The sequence below is a fragment of the Bos mutus genome, chromosome 3 (genome assembly GCF_027580195.1).
Source record: "Bos mutus isolate GX-2022 chromosome 3, NWIPB_WYAK_1.1, whole genome shotgun sequence".
NCBI classification, from domain to species: Eukaryota; Metazoa; Chordata; class Mammalia; order Artiodactyla; family Bovidae; genus Bos; species Bos mutus.
Window position 1 is genome coordinate 41052833 of NC_091619.1, and position 22653 is coordinate 41075485.

The 22653-nt window shown below is 39.8% G+C and overlaps 1 long non-coding RNA gene across 3 annotated transcripts in view; it reads right to left on the bottom strand.

The window, feature by feature from the left end:
* The window catches only part of LOC138987222 (uncharacterized), a 63945-nt gene extending 42318 nt beyond the window's left edge, over window positions 1-21627 (bottom strand). For 2 of the 3 annotated variants that reach the window (XR_011463655.1, XR_011463656.1), the window contains exons 1-2: window positions 21375-21627; window positions 20675-20837 (exon numbers count right to left, since the gene is read on the bottom strand). This is a non-coding gene — a long non-coding RNA (uncharacterized lncRNA). The remainder of the gene's footprint in view (window positions 1-20674; window positions 20838-21374) is intronic. The other variant, XR_011463657.1, reaches the window with a different exon arrangement.
* Window positions 21628-22653: the final 1026 nt, after the last annotated feature.

The following is a 22653-nucleotide window of genomic DNA, read 5'->3' on the forward strand; positions in this document are numbered from 1 at the left end:
AGATTGCATCCAAGTACTGCATTTCGGACTCTTTTGTTGACCATGATGGCTACTCCATTTCTTCTAAGGAATTCCTGCCCGCAGTAGTAGATATAATGGTCATCTGAGTTAAATTCACCCATTCCAGTCCATTTCAGTTCTCTGACTCCTAGAATGTCAACATTCACTCTTGCCATCTCCTGTTTGACCACTTCCAATTTGCCTTGATTCATGGACCTGACATTCCAGGTTCCTATGCAATATTGCTCTTTACAGCATCGGACCTTGCTTCTATCACCAGTCACATCCACAGCTGGGTACTGTTTTTGCTTTGGCTCCATCCCTTCATTCTTTCTGGAGTTATTTCTCCACTGATCTCCAGTAGGATATTGGGCACCTATTGACCTGGGGAGTTCCTCTTTCAGTATGCTATCATTTTGCCTTTCATACTGTTCATGGGGTTCTCAAGGCAAGAATACTGAAGTGGTTTGCCATTCCCTTCTCCAGTGGACCACATTCTGTCAGATCTCTCTACCATGACCTGCCTGTCTTGGGTGGCCCCATGGGCATGGCTTAGTTTCATTGAGTTAGACAAGGCTGTGGTCCTAGTGTGATTAGATTGACTATTTTTTGTGATTATGGTTTCAGTGTGTCTGCCCTCTGATGCCCTCTTGCAACACCTACCGTCTTACTTGGGTTTCTTTTACCTTGGTCATGCCACACTGAAAAAAAGAATATCCATTGATACTATTTTATAGTTTACATAGGAAAGAAAATTAATACCGCAAAGACTATAGTGAATCAGACATTTATATTTAGAACCTAGTGCTTACTTTTATAGTGTTAATAATTAACACTGAGGAGTATATTAACAAGCACAGAGGCAAAAAGTAATTCACAACCACAGAAAGTTTTAAAATAATAAATTAAATTAAATTCAAAACTATGCAAAGTAAGTAAAATATATCCCTATTATAGGGAGTTTTCACACTGAATAGACCGAATAAGTCTTATTTAGTAAGATCTCAAAGTTTTGTAATACATAAGTAATTCTCAGTGGGTAGGCTTCAGGATGAACTCAGCATTTCTAAAAACAAGAAGTTCAGCATGAACTGAGGAAGCAAAGAATCCCTGTGTCCTTTCATTTGAAGGGCAAAGAGCCAAATAAGAAGTTCATGGAATTTATACTTGAAATTAGCATTCTCTACAGAAAGCAAAAAAGAATTCACAGTTATTCCTTAGGGTACATGAGTTGGTTCTCAAGATGTTTCCCAATACTATTGAGCAACTAAGAATGTAAAATGCAACAACACCCTGTATGGCAACAGTGGAGATATTTGAAAGCTCTTTTATATTCTATTTTTTAAAATTTACTTATTTTTTAATTGAAGGATAATTTACAGAATTTTGCTGTTTTCTGTCAAACCTCAACATGAATCAGTCATCAGTCCAGTTCAGTCGCTCAGTCGTGTCCATCTCTTCGCGACCCCATGAATTGCAGCATGCCAGGCCTCCCTGTCCATTACTAACTCCCAGAGTTCACTCAAACTCACGTCCATCGAGTCAGTGATGCCATCCAGCCATCTCATCCTCTGTCATCCCCTTTTCCTCCTGCCCCCAATCCCTCCCAGCATCAGAGTCTTTTTCAATGAGTCAACTCTTCGCATGAGGTGGCCAAAGTACATAGGTATACATATATCCCCTCACTCTTGAACCTCCCTTCCATATCCCTCCTCATCCCACCCCTCCAGGTTGATACAGAGCCCCTGTTTGAGCTTTCTGAGACATACAGCAAATTCCCATTGGTGATCTATTTTACATATGGTAATGTAATTTTCCATGTTATTCTCTCCATATATCTCACCCTCTCCTCCTCTCTCCCCATGTCCATAAGTCTGTTCTCTATGTCTGTTTCTCCACTGCTGCCCTGCAAATAAATTCATTAGTACCAGCTTTCTAGATTCCATATATATGCATCAGTATATGATATTTATATTTCTCTGTCTGACTTACTTCACTCTGTATAATAGGCTCTAGGTTCATCCGCCTCATCAGAACTGATTCAAATGTGTTGCCTTTTATGGCTGATTAATATTAGGCGATCAGTCCTGGGTGTTCTTTGGAAGGAATGATGCTAAAGCTGAAACTCCAGTACTTTGGCCACTTCATGCGAAGAGTTGACTCATTGGAAAAGACTCTGATGCTGGGAGGGATTGGGGGCAGGAGGAGAAGGGGACGACAGAGGATGAGATAGCTGGATGGCATCACCGACTCGATGGACATGAGTTTGAGTAAACTCCGGGAGTTGGTGATGGACAGGGAGGCCTGGCATGCTGCAGTTCATGGGGTTACAGAGAGTCGGACATGACTGAGTGACTGAACTGAACTGAACTGACTGAATAGTCCACTGAGTACATGTACCACAACTTCTTTATCCATGCGTCTGATGGACATCTAGGTTGCTTCCATGTTCCAGCTATTGTAAACAGTGCTTCAATGAACAGTGGAATACATGCGTCTCTTTCAATTTTGGTTTCCTCAGGGTTTATGCCTAGGAGTTTAAGGACTCTCCATACCATCTTCCATAGTGGCTGTGTCAATTTACATTCCCATCAACAGTGCAAGAGTATTCCCTTTTCTCCACACCATCGCCAGCATGTATTGTTTGTAGACTTTTTGATGGTGGCCATTCCGACTGGTGTGAGGTGATATTTCATTGTAGTTTTGATTTGCATTTCTCTAATAATGAGCGATGTTGAGCATCTTTTCCTGTGTTTGTTAGCCATCTGTATGTCTTCTTTGGAGAATTGTCCGTTTAGGTCTTTTTCCCACTTTTTGATTGGATTGTTTGTTTTTCTGATATTTATGTTCTATTTTCTCATCATAATTGGTCAGTAGATAATTAGACCAAAAATGGATGAATTATATATAATATAGTCACACAATCAATAAATCTTTATTGAGCATTTATTTTAGGGCCCAGAGATATAGCAATAAGCAATAAGACAATGCTGTTATTTGCAAGCAGCTGATATTCTAGTGAGAGAGCACAAAAGTAAACAATAAATGTATCATTTCCAGGAAGCACTAAGGGCGATGAAGAATAAGCAGGACAAAGGGTTACAGGAACTATATACTATTGTGTGAAGACCTACTTTAGATAGAGGGTATTGAAAAGGCCTCTCACAGGAGGCCCGATTTAGACAGTTTGGAATGAAGTGAGAAAACAAACCATGACATGACCCAAAGGAAGAATGTTCCAAGCTGAACAAAGAGGACATAAAAAGAGCCAAGTTGGAAACAAGCTTGACACAGTTTAAGGAGATAAACACGGCTGAAGTAGAGTGGTCAGGAGAGGAAGAGCTGAGGAAGCCACTGGGTCAGATTATTTGGAATCTTAACAGCATAACTATGACTTTATTCCAAATTCACTGGAAGCAGTTGGAAGGCTTTAAGAGAGGGTTTGGTGTGAGCCAATTTACTCGGAATTTTGACTGCTGAGAGGGAAATAGATTTTTAAAGGAAACAAATGTTGAAGTAAGAACTATCAAAGAAGCTACTACTACAGTAGTTCAGGTGTGAGATGACAGTGTCTTGGATACAGTGATAGAGATGAAGGTGATCAGATTGAGGCTATAGCAAACAAAGCCAACGGAGTATGCTAATGGGCCAGCTTTATCATATGCGATACACAGAAAGGCCAAGGATGATTTCCAGGGTTGATAATGGAATATCACTAAATTGTGAATTGCTAAGGGAGAAACGCTTTTGGGGATGTCAGGAAAGAGGAAAATTGGGAGGTAGTCAGGGAATGAATCTATTTCAGATATATCAAATATGAAGTGGTTGTTAAATATCCAAGTGAACATAGCAACTAGGCAGTACAGCTGTTTACTAGAGTCTGGAGCTCAGAAAAGTGGTTTAGACAATAGATATAACAGTTACACACTTGAGAGTCATTAGACTATAGATGGGATTTAAAGCCAGAGGACTAATTGAGATGGCTAGGAAGTAAGGGTATCAAACAGGGTCTATGTTTTTTTCTGTTGTCATGTATGGATGTGAGAGTTGGACTGTGAAGAAGGCTGAGTGCCGAAGAATTGTTGCTTTTGAACTGTGGTGTTGGAGAAGACTCTTGAGAGTCCCTTGGACTGCAAGGAGATCCAACCAGTCCATTCTGAAGGAGATCAGCCCTGGGATTTCTTTGGAAGGAATGATGCTAAAGCTGAAACTCCAGTACTTTGGCCACCTCATGCAAAGAGTTGACTCATTGGAAAAGACTCTGATGCTGGGAGGGATTGGGGACAGGAGGAGAAGGGGACGACAGAGGATGAGATGGCTGGATGGCATCACTGACTCGATGGACGTTAATCTGAGTGAACTCCGGGAGTTGGTGATGGACAGGGAGGCCTGGTGTGCTGCGATTCATGGGGTTGCAAAGAGTCAGACACGACTGAGTGACTGATCTGATCTGATAGATATAATAGTTATAAGTTTGAGAATATGATGCTGCTAAGTCACTTCAGTCGTGTCCCACTCTTTGTGACCCTATAGCCTGCCAGCTTCCTCTGTCCATAGGATTCTCCAGGCAAGAATACTGAAATGGATTGCCATGCCCTCCTCCAGGGAATCTTCCCAACCCAGAGGATTTAAAGACAGAGAACTAATTGAGATCGCCAGGAAGTAAGGGTATCAAGAGAAGCTTCTCTCCAGTTTGGCTGCACGAGGAAAGAAGCAGGAAGAAGCGTCAGGATGGCAAGAAACTGCTGAGACCAGCTAAGTCCAAGTACCGTATGGACTTCATCCAGTAGCAGAGGCTGCAGCTTGAGCACTGGCATGTCATGCTGGACAAGCTGGGTAAAGTCACCATCGGGGGCACCTTCCAGAACTGGACACCCGACCTCACCAACCTCATGACGCGGCAGCTGCTGGACCCCCCTGCCATCTTCTGGTGCAAGGAAGACTCCTAGGCCACGGATTGGAAAGAGGCCAAGGCACAGGAGTTCAGGGAGCGCTTGTCTGACTTGGCCAAAATCCGCAAGGTCGTGTACTTTCTCATCACCTTCAGCGAGGGCCTTGAGCATGCCAACCTCAAGGCCTCTATGGTCTTTAACTAGCTGCTCTCTGCTACCCGCTCCTCTTGGCTACCTGCCTGGCCCCTGCCCTTACCCCATCCCCTGGGTGTTTGGGGACATTCTTTTAGCTGCTGGTCTGAAGCTTGGCCGGAACCCAAGCCTGCCTTCATCTTCCTCTGCTTCCCCTGGTGCTGACGCTCCTGCTCACGTGAAGAAATGCAAAGGCTCCAAAGTCCAGAAGCTGGCCTGGGGGCCGCTGCTTCTGCCTTCGACCTTGGAGGCCTGGTCTGGGCCAGTGTGGGAAGATGAGAGACCATGGGAGATTACTTTTTCTCTGCTCCATTGTTGGGAGACTGAGAGAGAGACAGAGAAACAAATCTAAAGAACCAGGCATTGGGTTTCATCCTGAGACGGGGAGGTGAAGACTTCAGAGCAACCTCCTTGGAGAGTCTGACCAACAGGCACTTACTGCCCTCTTGGCCACAATGCCTTTTCCCAGAGTCCGTGTCCAGAGGTGAGCACCTAGCTTGAGAACCCAGAAAGGTGCTCTGCATGCACCATGTGTGGTCCCAACATGCCTCAGGTCTAAGACATTGGGCAGGGTTGCTGTGGGGCTGATTTGGGCAGTAGTGAGGGGCTGGCAATCCGGAGGCTGTGCAGGCCAACTCTTGCTTCTGGAAATGACTTCAGGAGGGGAGAAGTGAAGGGGGAGAAAGAAAAAGTCATGTAGAGATGTATCTATCTTTATGCATACATGTGTACTGAAAGAAGAAAAGAGAAGCTTAGGGCTGAGTAGTATTGGACAACTTCAATAATTAGAAATTGGATAGATAAGGAGGAGCCATTAAAGACATAGGGGCTTCCCTGATAGCCCAGACAGTAAAGAATTTGCCTGCATTGCAGAAGACCCGGGTTAGATCCCTGGGTCAGGACGATCCCCTGGAGAAGGAAATGGCAACCCACTCCAGTATCCTTGCCTGGAGAATCCTGTGGACAGAGGAGCCCCCTGGGCTACAGTTCATGGGGTCACAAAAGGTTGGACATGACTGAGCAATTAACATTAACATGAAAGACATGGAGAGGGAGTGTCTAGTGAAGGAGGAGGAAAACTAGTAAAGCATAGGATCTAGAATCTTAAGGAGAGAGTATTTCTAGGAGAAGGGGAGTGCCAAAAAGTCAAGGACAAGAACTGACCTTTGTATTCGGCAGCTTGGAGGTCACTGATGACTATGAGGAGAGCAATACACGGGAGGTCAGGTACAGAGGCCTCACCAGAGTGAGCTAAAAGACAGTAGAAGGTGAGGAAGTGGAGACAGCAAAAACAGACTACTCTTTTAGGGAATTTTGCGCCAATGGCACCCCACTCCAGTCCTCTTGCCTGGAGAACCCCACAGATGGAGGAGCCTGGTGGGCTGCAGTCCATGGGGTCGCTAAGAGTCAGACACGACTGAGCGACTTCACTTTCACTGTCATGCATTGGAGAAGGAAATGGCAACCCACTCCAGTGTTCTTGCCTGGAGAATCCCAGGGACGAGGGAGCCTCGTGGGCTGCCGTCTATGGGGTCACACAGAGTCGGACACGACTGAAGTGCCTTGGCAGCAGCAGAAGCTGTGAAGAGAGCAGAGAAATGGAGCCATTGTTGTATGGGGAAGTGTCGGGAATGAGGATTTTAAATATATGTGTATATATATATGCCTTTTTAATATTGAAAGATGCTAAAGCATGTGTGCATGCTGATAATGGGAATGATTTCTCAGTGAAGAGTAAAGATTCTCTAAGAGAAACAATGTAAGAAACAACGCAAAAGTTTAACATTTTCAGGACTTACTGGTGGTACAGTAGATAAGAATCCACCTGCCAGTGCAGGGCACATGGGTTCAGTCCCTGGTCCAAGAAGACTGCACATGCTGCAGGGCAACTAAGCCTATGCACCACCACTACTGAAGCCTGTGTGCCTAGAGCCTGTGCTCCCCAACCAAAGAAGCAAGTTTTTTTTCAAATAATGAAAAAATCTGTTAAAAATTTAATATTTGAATAAAAGAGGTTTTCCCCCATGTTTTATGGGCTTCCCTGGTGGCTCAGACAGTAAAGAATCTGCCTGCAATGCGGGAAACCTGGGTTCGATCCCTGGGTTAGTAAGATCCCCTGGAGGAGGACATGGCAACCCACTCCAGTATTCTTGCCTGGAGAATCCCCATGGACAGAGGAGCCTGGCAGGCTGCAGTCCATGAGGTCACAAAGAGTCTGACACAACTGAGCAACTAAGAACAGCACATGGGGAAGAAGTCTGAAATTTTGTGAAAGGATAGAAATCAATTGAATGGCATCGTTAAAGTGCTACAGGAAAAACAAAAGCATCAGTTAAGGATTTTACATTCAGGAAGTTATTCTGAATAACAAAAATGAAAACAACAGATTTAAAATAATTTGTGTCAAAATTCCAACAGATTTTTTTTACAGAAATGGGAAAACTGATTGTCTAATTCATATAGAATTACAAGTGGTCCTGAAGAGCTAAACTAATCTTTAAAAAAAGAATAAAATCTGATGCTTCACACTTTCTAGTTTCAAAACTTACCACAAAGCTGCAGTAATTGAAAGAGAATGATACTGGCATAAGGATAGACTTATTAACAAATGGAATAGAATTGAGAGTCCATAAATACACCAATATACCTATGGTCAATTGGTTTTTGATAAAGGTGCCAGGTCTGTTCAATAGTGAAACAATAGTTTCTTCAACAAATGGTGTTGGGACAACTGAATTACCATATGTAAAAAAATGAAGTTGAACCCCTGCCTCACACACATACAAAAATTAAATCAAAATGGATGAATGACTAAGTATAAGAAGTAGAACTGTAAAACTCTTAGAAGAAAATATAGAAGTGAATCTTCGTGAACTTGGATTTGACAATATATTCTTAGCTATAACAACAACAAAAATAGATAAATTGCACTTAATAAAAAAAAAAAAAAACTTTTGTGTATCAGACAGCATGATTAACAAAGTGAAAAACCAGCCTACAAAACGGGAGAAAATATTTTCACATCATGTGGATGGTAGGTTTAACATCCAGAATATGTAAAAGCTCCTACAACACAACAACAACAAAAAAAGACAATCCAATTTTTGAATGAACAAAGGACCCAAAAAGATACATAAGTGGCCAATAAACACATGAAAAGATTCTCAACACCATTGGTCATTAGGGAAATGCAAATGAAAGCCACAGCGAGGTCGCACAGCAGAGCTACTAGGACGGTGATCATTTCTTTTAAAGGAATATAGCACATGATAAGAATGTGGAGGAAATGGAACATTTGCACATTGCTAATGAGAATGCAAAATGTTGCAGCTGCTATGAGAAAATAGCTTAATCTTTCCTCAGAAAGCTAAACATAAGCTATGATCCAGCAATTCTATTTTATAACTCTAAGAGGAACTCAAATAGACATTTATATACCAATACTTCTGGTGGCTCAGATGGTAAAGAATCTGCCTGCAATGTAGGAGACCCTGGTTCAATCTTTGGGTCAGGAAGATTCCCTGGAGAAGGAAATGGCAACCCATATTAGTATTCTTGCCTGGGAAATCCCATAGACGGAAGAACCTGGCAGTCTACAGTCCATGAAGTCGGACACTTGGAGTCGGACACAACTGAGCAACTAATACCAACATACCAATACTAATTGTAGCACTACTTATAATAGTCAAAAGTTAGAAACTTCTCCAGTGTCTATCAACAGATGAATGGATAAACAAAATGTGATCATATACATACAGTGGAATATTGTTCAGCCATTAAAAGGAATGAAATTCTGATCCATGTTCATTCAACATGGATGAACCTTGAAAACATATTAAATGAAATAATCCAGACAAAAAAGACAGATATGCTTGGTTCTGTTTGTATGAAATATATATAATAGACAAATTTATAGGGACAGGAAGTAGATTAAAAGATACCTCTGGCTAGAAGTTATTGCATAATTCTTGGCTACAGTGTTTTTTGGGATGATGAAAATGTTTTGGAAATAAATGGTGGTGATAGTTTCAATTATGAATTCAAATAATACCTTAGAACTGTACTCTTAAGGTAGTTAAAATGGCAAGTTTTTTATATATTTTATCACAATAAAAATTTTGAATAATTACTCAGCCATTAAAAAGAATACATTTGAATCAGTTCTAATGAGGTGGATGAAACTGGAGCCTATTATACAGAGTGAAGTAAGCCAGAAAGAAAAACACCAATACAATATACTAATGCATATAAATGGAAATTAGAAAGATGGTAACGATGACCCTGTATGTGAGACAGTAAAAGAGACACAGATGTATAGAACAGTCTTTTGGACTCTGTGGGAGAGGGAGAGGGTGGGATGATTTCGGAGAATGGCATTGAAACATGTATAATATCATATAAGAAACGAATCACCACTCCAGGTTTGATGCATGATACTGGATGCTTGGGCCTGGTGCACTGGGATGACCGAGAGGGATGGTACGGGGAGGGAGGTGGGAGGGGTTTGGGATGGGGAGCATGTGTATACCCGTGGTGGATTCATGTTGATGTATGGCAAAACCAACACAATACTGTAAAGTAATTAACTTCCAATTAAAATAAATAAATTTATATTTAAAAAATAAATAAATCATATAAAAAGAAAGAAATTTTAGATAATCAGAAGCAGATTAAAAATGTTTTCAGCACCTTGGCTTTACAAGAAATTTCAAAGGAAGCCTTTCATCCTGAAAGGAAATGATATAAAATGGAAATCTTAATTGAAAGGAAGGAAGGAAGAGAACAAGAAATTGTAAATATGTGGGTAAATATAAAGGTCTATCTTTCTCTTCTTAATTTCTTAAAAATAAATTGACTAAATAAAAATAATAATGGTGTATTTCAGGTTTAGAACATATTTGGGGCTTTAAACATACAGTGTAAAATGTGTGACAATAACAGCACAAGTGATAGGAAGAGATAAAATTCAAATTGTGCTGTTATAAGGGTCTTACATATATATCAAATAGTATAGTATTAATTATAGATAGATAAGAAAGCTCTAAATATAATCATGTAAAGAGGTAGTAAAAAACATAAATGGAAGAGATAGAATGAAACTCTAAACAATTCTCAACTGAAGGGAAGATAGAAGAAAAAAGGCCCCACAAACAAAGGGAACAAATAGAAAACAGAGGGTGAGATGATATTAATTTAAACCCAATCATGTCAATAATTATATCAACTATAATTGAACTAATAATGTTAAAAACTGGAGATTGAAGACTCATGAGGAAGCAAGACCTAGTTAGAACAATATACAGTTTAGAAGGGATATATTCTAAATATAAAAACAGTTTGAAAATAAAAGGGTAGGAAAATGAAAATTCAGTGTCAAATATATACCCTAGGTTTGACATTTCATTTTTAAAGGTTATAGCTATCTCAGAGGGACTGAACTAGATGTACTCTTATCCTTCCTCTGAAGCATAACAGTACACCACTGCACAATACCACCCAATCTGAAGACCAATAGTAAAGGAAATTCTTCAAGAAAAAATGAAAATCCATCAATATGAACATCTAAATAAAAAAACACATAGAAGTGTATCATCAGGATAAAAAATTTTTTTGCCAGTTTGTATTGCCAATTTCCAAAACAATGCAGCAAACATAAACCCAGTCCAGACGTCAATTATAAATACTAATATAGCTTGGGGTTTTATTTAAAGGCAGCAATTTTTTGAAATAGTTAATGCAGCAGTTGCTACACAATAATAATAGTACTTCAACTCTTCCTCTATCCTTTTAAATTAATTTTCCAAAGTTGGAGTGTAATCTTTTCCCCCTTAGACTATGCATTAATTGAGACTTCTCACCACTCTTTGTAATGTCTAGTATACAGTATTTCTACTTCTCATATCTTTGCTCTTCACAGTCACCTTATCCTGCCTCCCACCATCTAAGAAGAAAAGATGGTCAGACTAAGAAACAAGTGAAGTCTACAAGATGTCTGTATGTTTTGTGTGGCTTCAGAGTTAGATTGAAATTGCCAGGCACAGATTTAGTCTTGTAATTTTGTTTACACATTGGAGAAGAAAAATTCGATTTGTTAAATGTTTCATGTAACTATACCCAGGTTTTACCAAGCTAGGAACTTGGACCTTCTCTGTGTGTGTTAGTTGCTCATTTGTGTCTGACTCTTTGCGACCCCATGGACTATATAGCCCACCAGGCTCCTCTGTCCATGAGGAGATTCTCCAGCCATTCCCTTCTCCAGGGGATCTTCCAGAGCCAGGAATCAAACCTGGATTTCCTTCACTGCAGGCAGATATTTACCATCTGAGCCACTAGAGCTGAGAACTTGGACCTTTTATGTGTAGTGACTTTTTAACCCTAGTTTTCATAACCTGGAGGTCAGACTGTTGCTTTTGCATGATGTATGTAGTGTCTCTGGAGAAGGCAATGGCACCCCACTCCAGTACTCTTGCCTGGAAAATCCAATGGATGGAGGAGCCTGGTAGGCTGCAGTCCATGGGGTCGCTAAGAGTCGGACACGACTGAGCGACTTCACTTTCACCTTTCACTTTCATGCATTGGAAAAGGAAATGGCAACCCACTCCAGTGTTCTTGCCTGGAGAATCCCAGGGGCGGTGGAGCCTGGTGGGCTGCCATTTATGGGGTTGCACAGAGCCGGACACGACTGAATCGACTTAGCAGCAGCAGCAGCAGCAGCAGCAGCATGTAGTGTCTCATGACTGCAGTTTGCTTTGTTTTATAGTATCTGTACTTGTATTTCTCAAGAGCTAATTTGTAAATAGATGATGTTATTTCTCCATTGAAAACACACTTTTTAAAAAAGCAAAATCCCCACTCCCAAAAAAAGGGTAGAACAATATGCAATAAAAAATTAAGTGTGATATAGTCACACCAGTCTGCTATTAACATCAAAGAGTCTTCAAGACAGGGAATCAGGGATGAAGTTATCTGATGATAAAAGGTTCAATTCATCAAGAATGATCCTAAATGCTTATATCCTTAATAACAAAATTTCAAAATATATGAAACAAAAATTGACAGAACTAAATGAAGAAACATATAGATTTGTTTCTACATGTTGCTGGATTTGATTTTTTTAAACATTTTTATGTCTATGAACATGTGGATTGGAAGACTCAATATTATTAGGATGTCAGTCCCTCTCAGATTGATGTATAGATCTAAGGCTATTCAATTTAAATTCTAAGCAGCTTTTTGTTTGTTGGTTTTTTGAAGAGACTGATAGGCAAAATCTAAAATTTATCTGTGAATCCAAAGGACCTAGAATATAATCTTTAAAAAGATAAATAAAAGTGAAACTCTTACACAAACTGACTGAACCTATCAACTTATTAAAAAGCTTATTATCAACTTATTAAAAAGCTGTAGTAATCAAAGTAGTAAGGTATTGACAAAAGTAGAGAGAAATAGAATTACATAGAGAGAACAAAAATATACATGCATTTTTAAAAGTTAAATGATTTTTGACAAAGCACCAAGATAGTTCAATGAAAAAAGAAAAGTCAACAAATAATAGTGCAATATAGGATATTTGTGTGGAAAAAATTAATCTCAACTGCCACATTATGTGATACATAAATATTAATTTGAAATACATGATGGGACTAAACTAGAAATTTAACACTATAAGACTTCTAGGGAAAAAAATAGGAAGTCATCATGATTTTCTGGTACACAGGGATTTCTTAGAACTCCAGAAGACCTAACCATAATATAAGATTTATATTTGTAATTTATAAATGTTAAGAACTTCTTTTTGCAGTGAGACACTGATAATAAAACAAAAATATAAACCACAGACTGGGAGAAAATATCTGAAATATACATATAAAATGAGAAAAGACTTGTTTCCAAGTCATATAAAAAACACTGACACAGCATCACTATCATCATCATCATCATCAGTACCACCGTCATTGTCATTCAAATAACCTGATTTTTTAAATGGGCAGAAGATTGGGGGGGGAACCAGTTAATAAAAGAGTATATATTAATGATAACTAGACATTTCAAAGTCTCTTCTCTGACCTGCGAATCAAAACCACCATGATATGACACTCCCATTATCTACCAAAGTGGTTAAAAATAAAGAGACCAACAGCACTAAGTGTTGACAAGGATGGGAGCAAGAGGAGCTCTCCTACTTTGGTGGTGGCCGGGTGAAATGGTATGCCCATTTGGAAACAGCTTGCCAGTTTCTTATAAAGTTAAATGTATACCTGTTCTATGACCCAGCAATTCAATCTTAGTTTTTAAAATCAAGAGCAATGAAAACACAATAGATGGTATTGGTTCTGAGCTCTTTAAATGAGATTTTCATAAACAAACTTTCTAAAAGGTTAAAGCAGGGGTCCCCAACTTCTGGGATCTAATGCCTGATGATTTGAGATGCAGCTGATGTAATAACGATAGAAATAAAGTGCACAAGAAATATAATGTACTTGAATCACCCTGAAACCCCTGTCCATGGAGAAATTGTCTTCCACAAAACTGGCCCCTGGTGCCAAAAAGGTTGGGGACTACTGGGAAACATACTTGCCAGCTCGACTTTCTTGTTGTTGTTCGGCTGTTAAGTCTTGTCTTACTCTTTGCAACCCCAGGGACTGTAGCACACCGGGCTCCTCTGTCCTCTACTATCCCCTAGAGTCTGCCAGGATTCATGTCCGTTGAGTCAGTGATGCTATCTAATCATTACATCCTTTGCCACTCCCTTCTCCTTTTGCCTTCAGTCTTTCCCACATAAGGGTCTTTTCCAATGAGCTGGATCTTCACATGCGGTTCGTCAAAGTATTGGAGCTTTACGAACAGTCCTTCCAATGAATGTTCAGGGTTGATTTCCTTTAGGATTGACTGGTTTGATCTTCTTCAGTTCAGTTCAGTCACTCAGTCCTGTCCGGCTCTTTGTGACCTCATGAATTGCAGCATGCCAGGCCTCCCTGTCCCTCACCAACTCCCAGAGTTCACTCAAATTCATGTCCATCAAGTTGGTGATGCCATCCAGCCATCTCATCCTCTGTCGTCCCCTTCTCCTCCTGCCCCCAATCCCTCCCAGCATCAGACTCTTTTCCAATGAGTCAACTCTTCGCATGAGGTGACCAAAGAATTGGAGCTTCAGCTTCAGCACCAGTCCTTCCAATGAACACCCAGGACTGATCTCCTTTAGGATGGACTGGTTGCATCTCCTTGCAGTCCAAGGGACTCTCAAGAGTCCATTTTGAACACCACAGTTCAAAAGCATCAATTCTTCGGCACTCAGCTTTCTTCACAGTCCAACTCTCACATCCATACATGACCACTGGAAAAACCATAGCCTTGACAAGATGGACCTTTGTTGGCAAAGTAATATCTCTGCTTTTCAATATGCTATCTAGGTTGGTCATAACTTTCCTTCCAAGGAGTAAGCGCCTTTTAATTTCATGGCTGCAGTCACAATCTGCAGTGATTTTGGAGCCCAGAAAAATAAAGTCTGACACTATTTCCACTGTTTCCCCATCTATTTCCCATGAAGTGATGGGACCAGACGCCATGATCTTCATTTTCTGAATGTTGAGCTATAAGCCAACTTTTTCACTCTCCTCTTTCACTTTCATCAAGAGGCTTTTTAGTTCCTCTTCACTTTCTTCCATAAGGATGGTGTCATCTGCATATCTGAGGTTATTGATATTTCTCCCGGCAATCTTGATTCCAGCTTGTGTTTCTTCCAGTCCAGCGTTTCTCATGATGTACCCTGCATATAAGTTAAATAAGCACGGTGACAATATACAGCCTTTACGTACTCCTTTTCCTATTTGGAACCAGTCTGACCAACCTAGACAGCATATTTAAAAGCAGAGACATTACTTTGCCGACAAAGGTCCACGTAGTGAAAGCTGTGGTTTTTTTCAGTGGTCATGTATGCATGTGAGAATTGGACTATAAAGAAAGCTGAGCACCAAGGAATTGATGCTTTTGTAATGTGGTGTTGGAGAAGACTCTTGAGAGTCCCTTGGACTGCAAGGAGATCCAACCAGTCAATCCTAAAGGAAATCAGTCCTGCATGTCCATTGGAAGGATGGATGTGAAGCTGAAACTTCAGTACTGTGGCCACCTGATGCGAAGAACTGTCTCATTTGAAAAGACCCTGATGCTGGGAAAGATTGGAGGCAGGATGAGAAGGGGGCGGCAGAGGAGGAGATGCTTGGATGGCATCACCGACTCTATGAACATGAATTTGAGTAAGCTCTGGGAGTTGGTGATAGACAGGGAAGCCTGGCGTGCTGCAGTCCATGGAGTCACAAAGAGTTGGACACAACTGAGCGACTGAACTGAACTGAACTGAATCCTTGCCAGGTAGTGCAGTGGTAAAGAATCTGCCTGCTGATGCAGGAGACGTGTGTTCAATCCCTGGATCAGGCAGATCCCCTGGAGAAGGAACTGGCAACCCACTTCAGTATTCTTGCCTGGAAAATTCCATGGACAGAGAAGCTTGGTGGGCTATGGTCTATGGGATTGCAAAGAGTCAAACAGGACTGAGCACGCAGCACAAAACAAAAAAAAAATAGTCCTTGTCTTGACCTGACTCTTGCTTTGTCGTTTTGTTATCATCTTAACCACCAGCTCTATTACTTTACTTCTCTCTTACATTTCAGTCCCTCTGATTATGGCTTCCTGATTTTTTGGCTTTTTTGGTTGCCTTTGCCATCATTTTCTTTGAGTTCTGTGTGCTCATCCCCATGACGTTTGTCCAGCTTTCCTGTTTGTTAACTAACCCTTTGGCTTGTCCTCTTGATGCCCTTCTTAGAATTACCACTACAGGAAGACTTTTTGGCACTGATTCCAGCAGTCTGAGCTCTGTTCTGTTGTTTCGCTTTGATATAAGATCCTGGGCATTCCAAACCTAGCCTTCCTGGTTTATTATAAAATCATGAGGTAGATTTCCTAGAATCTCAAGTTTAAAAGGAATCCTAAAATTTGTAACAGTACAACCTCTGAGTTAAAAACTCTATATTCTTTCTATTATTTTGCCATTCTTTTTAACAGTTCTTCAAATATTTGATGGCACATTTCATATCTCTATGTCTCCTCTTCATAATCTAAATATCCCAGTTCTTTAGTCATCATTTCCAACTTGAGTGATTTCCCCGAAATTGGCATCATTTTTATTACTTACCCTTTTACAATGATTTATATGATCTGAAGAGAAATCAGAATGAAAAAGTTGGTTTAAAAACTCAACATTCAGAAAATTAAGATCATGGCATCTGATCCCATCACTTCATGACAAATAGATAGATAGGGAAATAGTGGAAACAGAGACAAACTATTTTCTGGGTTCCAAAATCTCTGCAGATGGTGACTGCAGCCATGAAATTAAAAGATGCTTGCTCCTTAGAAGAAAAGCTATGACAAACCTAGACAGTATATTAAAAAGCAGAGACATTACTTTGCCAACAAAGGTCCACATAGTCAAAACTATGGTCTTTTCAGTAGTCATATATGGATTTGAGAGTTGGAACATAAAGAAGGCTGAGTGCTGAAGAATTGATGCTTTTGAACTGTGATGTTGGAGAACTCTTGAGAGTCCCTTGGACTGCAAGGAGAGCAAAGTAGTCAATCCTAAAGACAATCAACCCTAAATATTCATTGGAAGGACAGATGTTGAAGCTGAAACTCCAATACTTTGGCCACCTGATGTGAAGAGCTGACTCATTGAAAAAGACCCTGATGCTGGGAAAGATTGAAGGCAGGAGAAGGGAACGACAGAGAACAAGATGGCTGGATGGCATTACTGACTCAATGGACATGAATTTGAGCAAGCTCCAGGAGATGGTGAAGGACAAGGAAGCCTGGCATGCTGCAGTCCATGGGGTCACAAAGAGTCGGACACAACTGAGCAACTGAACAACAGCAAATTTTACAATGAAAGGTGGAAAGAATTTATTTTTTTAAAGTCTCAATTATGTTCTGACCAGTGCGGGCTAGAATAGGGCTTTATATTACTTACTATTAACTTTTACCTAACTTTTTCTGTGGTGATGATCAGGATCTTTTTAAATCCTTATTTGGAGTCAGCATATTCGTTACTTCCTGCTTCAGCTTCAGCCTCCTCTCAGATCTGAATCATGAAGCTGGGGTCAGTGTCATGCTACTTCCCATGAAGGTAGACGCCTTCACTAATTTCTCTGCAGCCATGTGCAGATATACAACATGTTACCAAGGATATGTCCAGATATGTTATGAGTGTTGAAGGGTTCTGTATAATTCTCTTCTGCTTATTGTAACTCCCTCTCATCTCCTATTCACAGAAACCATCTGAATTCCAATGAGGGAGATATTATCAGATGGAAAATCTTGAATCCATGTTGATTTACTCTTTAGCGCTAGTAACAAATTTCTTTTCACACAGAACTGATTGAAACACATCCATGTGTCTATCACAGAAGAGATTCTTGCATGTGTGAGAATTCCTCTAGGTACTGCTCCAGTCACCCTGTACACATTGTGTAGTCATTAAAGCAGTTATCCTAAGTGTCCACATCCTCCCCAAAGACTTAAAGAAACTCTCTCAGACCCTTGCCAAAATTCTGATTTCATCACATTTATTGTACTCCTTTTATTTACAGGCTTCAAAAAAATGAAAGCTAGTTTGGCATAACTTTCTTTCCCCTTTTAAATTTTGATTATTACTGCTCTATTTTTATTTTAAAAGCTTTAGAATCTTAGCAAGGTCCATGTCAAGCTCCCCTTTTCATGCTGTTTAGCAATCTACCTATTTAAAGAATAATCCAGAATTAGTGGATTTTTTTTCTTTGCAATTGGGATGTGATTTCTAGGTCTTTATTATTAAAATAGGCTTCCCTGATGGCTCAGGTGATAAAGAATCAACCTGCCAATGCAGAAGATGCAAGCTTAATCCCTGGATCAGGAAGATCCCCTGGAGAAGAAAATGGCAACTGAATCCAGTATTCTTGCCTGGAAAATCCCAAGGACAGAGGAGCCTGGCAGGCTACAGTCCATTGGGTTGCAAAGAGTCGGACATGACTGAGCACACTTACACATTATTAAAATAAAGAAAAGTTATTGATATTTGAATATTTATCTTGTATCCAGCTATTTTGCCATTACTGCTTGTTATTGTTGTGGTTTTACTCAAATTCATTTGGGGTTCTAGGGTTTCAAATATAATCAGCAAAAGCAGATAACTTGATCTCATCTTTTTGAAACCAGTTATTTTACATTCTTGTTGCTTTGCCTTATCTAGAACTTCCGAGACAATGTTTAATATTAACAATAGAATGAACAAAAATTTGGAATTTCTTAGAAATTAAGACTGATATTACTAGATAATTATTGGATCAAACAGAAATCAAAAGTGAAAGATAACCAATCTATCTAGAGAGGAATGAAAAAGATATTCTGCCAAAATCTATAGAAATAGCAAACACTGAGGCAGGGGAAAACATAAACATATATGTATACATTCATATATATATATACACATTCATATATATATATATTCTTAGATGACTTTGTCATTAAAGAAAGTAATAAAAAAATCAAAGGGGAGAAAAGAACTTAGTATTTATTTTAAGAAATTAGGGAAGAAAAAGAAACAGATGAAATTAATTTTAAAAAGAACTTAGTATCTATTTGAAGAATTTAGGAAAGAAACTAAGACGAAATTAATTTTAAAATTTTAAGTAATGACTCTGTTCCTGGAAAATCCCATGGGCAGAGGAGCCTGGTAGGCTGCAGTCCATGAGGTCACTACAAGTTGGACACAACTGAGCGACTTCACTTTCACTTTTCACTTTCATGCATTGGAGAAGGAAATAGCAACCCACTCCAGTGTTCTTGCCTGGAGAATCCCAAGGACGAGGGAGTCTGGTGGGTTGCCATCTATGGGGTTGCACAGAGTCAGACACGACTGAAGCGACTTAGCAGCAGATGTTCTTCCTGTCTCCCTCTTACAGGGAGCTTTCTGATTACTTTGGACCCACTTCTCAAGTCTAGGATAATCCACCCCCCCACCTTCCCTGCCCCCCGCATCTCAAGATCCTTAACTATATCTGCAAATGCATTTTTACCATATAGATACCATATTCATAGGTTCCAAAGATTAGAACATGAACTCTTTATTTGGGAGGTTTGGGGGGGGGGGTCATTATTTGGCTTACCACTCAAAAATTTGGGCTAAGATTCTCTTTTCCAAAGTGATCAGTTTCTACTAAATGCTTATTAATTAGGTTTTCTTTACCATCTGTATCTTATGACTTTTTTTGCTTGTTTGGTGCAATGGCACCAATTTGGTGTCAGGCCAGGTCTCTTTGGGCAGCTTTAATTCTCACTTTCACTAGTACAGAACACTATAAAGCACTTATTTTGCCTTTCAAAATTGTTCTTTTTTCTTTTACATTTGCTTTCTTGCTGACTTTTAATTTCTTTCTTTCAAAGTTTCCAAATTCAAAAGGTATGAATATACATTAACCGTCAAACACGCACTCAAGAAATTCACTCATGATGACAGATGGCCATTTCAACACAGTAGCTCATAAGTTTCTTTTAATGTCAACAGAAGGAAGTTAAGTGTCCAGTGAATAATCTTGGATATTTAGCATTAATAATCTAGGATTCTTTTCTCTTCAGAAAACACACAACAAAAACTTATCTAACAGTATTATCAGCCCTTTGTCCTTCCCATAACACACTGAATACCTAAGACAAATGTCTTTTTTAAGGTTGCTTTCAATCTGTCCTTCAAAGATGTCTAAGCCTGTAGTTGTCTATTTCATGTGCATGAATTAACAGTAACACGGTATAGAGAGTAACAGTACCAATTCTAGAATCAGATCAAGCATAGTCTGATTCCATAGCTCTATCAATTACTAAATTTAGGGAAACTACTTAAGTATTCCAGTTCAGTTTTTCTATTGGCCAGATAACAGTACTTAGCTGGATTAATGTGAATATTAAATAAAATAATTCATGGAAAGCACTCAGTCCAGGATAGTAGTAGTAGTGTTAGTTGCTCAGTCGTGTCCAACTCTTTGCAACCCAGTGGACTATCGCCTGCCAGGTTCCTCTGTCTATGGGATTCTCCAGGTAAGAATACTGGAGTGGATTGTCATTCCCTTCTCCAAAGGATCTTCCCGAGCCAGGCATCGAACCCAGGTTTCCTGCACTACAAGCAGATTCTTTACCCTCCAAGCTACAGGGAAAATCCTTAATCCTGGATAGACATGCCATAAATTCTCAACAAATATTACTTATCAGTTGTTTTTACAAAGGTACCATTAAAAATGTGCCAGACACATCAAACAGGGATTTGTTCCCCAGCTTTGATCAGCCTGAAAAACAGGCACCCTAATTCTGGAAGCAATGGGACCACTGCCGAAAGAAAACTTAGGTTCTTCTTCCCCTAGGCATGTCATTAATGTTGACATTGTTTATTGAGTAAAAAGAAATATGTTGGTTTATGCTATCATTATCCTTAGATCCTGAAGGTAGTAGTATTAGTAGCATCATTGCTCAATTGTGTCCGATTCTTTGCGACCCCACAGACTGTAGCTCACCAGGCTCTTCTGTCCATGAGATTCTGCAGGCAAGAATCCTGGAGTGGATTGCTGTTCCCTTCTCTGAAGGATCTTCCTGACCCAGGGATCAAACCCAGGTCTCCTGCATTGCAAGCAGATTCTTTACTGTCTGAGCTACAGGGAAGATCCTGAAGATATATTTCTTCAAAAGGAAACAGAAAAAAGAAAGATATAGTCCTCTAGAATTTCTGTTACCATTAGTCATGTTTCTCAATTGTCTTCCTGATAAAGCTATAAAAACTCTTTTAAGACTCCAAAAGTTCCTTTACTTGTTTGGAGAGCCTGAAAAATTAGGACTACTGTTATTCAGATAAATGCTAGTAGCACCCATGTCTCCTGTGCCTGGCTGGAAGAAGGGCCGCAAAGCAGAGTTTGCTTAACAAGGGTGAAACTGGAAGAGATGTAAAGCAGAATAATTTTCTTATATCAAAGATGTAGACACAATTGTAGAGCTACTTGGTTGAAAATTCCTGAGGAAATCAAATGAATTAGTAAATTCAGTTGGTCAAACACAGTAATTTAATAAAATGACAGATTTTTCCTTTCCCAGGATTTCCTTAAATCCTTCTTTATCTGCTTAAGTGTTATCAGATTCCATAGTAGCAAATTATGCCAGACTGGAAAAGAGTGAGCAAATGATTCTTGAGGCATAAAGTCAAAATTTGCATAAGGCACCTACCTGTGGTTTCTCGGATAGCTGTTGAAATCATCACGGTACCCTGATGTTTAAACCTCAGTATTTCACTTCAGTGTGGCCAAGCAATTCTGATTGAGTCCTTCCCCAAGCCCTGTGAGAGTGTGCAGTGACGGTGTGCAGGCTCTTCATGTCATCTTCCCTCCCTCCAAGCTTTATTTAGAAATTTCAGAGGAGGTTTAGTGGTGAAAGGTTGTTCAAGTACTTTCCTCTCCTTTTTATTCCCTTCAGAGCAATTACTCAAACACTCAGAAAGCCAAAGCAGCTGTCTCACTCCATGTCTGGATCACAGAGCCCTAAATATTTATAGGTCTCTGAGAATTCCAAGTCTCAAGTTCAGGTAGGATGCTATTTTTACTTGCTGTTTGAAGACTTACTAGCCATGGTTAACACACTAGAAAATAACTGTTTTGACTGTGTAATACATTCTAATTTGGAAAATTGATATGGTATAAATAAAATAAAATTACCCATAATACCACCGTCAATGTTACACTGAGATCTCTTTTCATCGCTCTATGTATATATGCATATAAAGTCACATCCAACTCTTTGAAGCCCCATGGACTATATCTAGCCAAGCTCCTCTGTCCATGGGATTTCCAAGGCAAGAAAACTGGACTGGGTTGCCACTTCCTTCTCCAGGGGATCTTCTCAACCCAGGGATTGAACCTATGTTTTCTGCATTGGCAGGAAGATTCTTGACCACTGAGCCACCAGGGAAGCCTGTATATGCATATAGACACACAATATTCAGATTTTTATGATGTTTTCAAATTTTACATACAATTCTTATTCTGTTTTTGTTAATCTATTTGGCAGAAACATGGGAGAATGTAAAAAAATTACAGTAAAAACTGTAATTTTTTTACTGTGAGTTGTAACTAATTGTGGGAGGCCTTAAATGCCGTCGTGGAAGTTTGGACTTTGTTCAGTGCTTTAGAAGGTTGACACCTCATGTTCACTTGGTATTTTCTGTTTATGCCTTTCTGTGTGTGTGTCTGTACGCACAGTCATGTCTCAAAAAGTTTGACATGACTGAACACACAGACACACACACACATACAAAAGAAAAGATAGAAAATATCAAGCGACCATGAGGTGTCAATCTCCTAAAGCACTGGGCTGATCCTGTTGGTCCCTTTCAATGCTCTTTTTCATGAACAAGGCCTTTTCCCTTCATTTTGAATGTCCCTGCCCTTCCTTACAGTGACTTGTCTACATCTTATCCATTGATTCATGATGCAGCTCAAATAGTACCTTC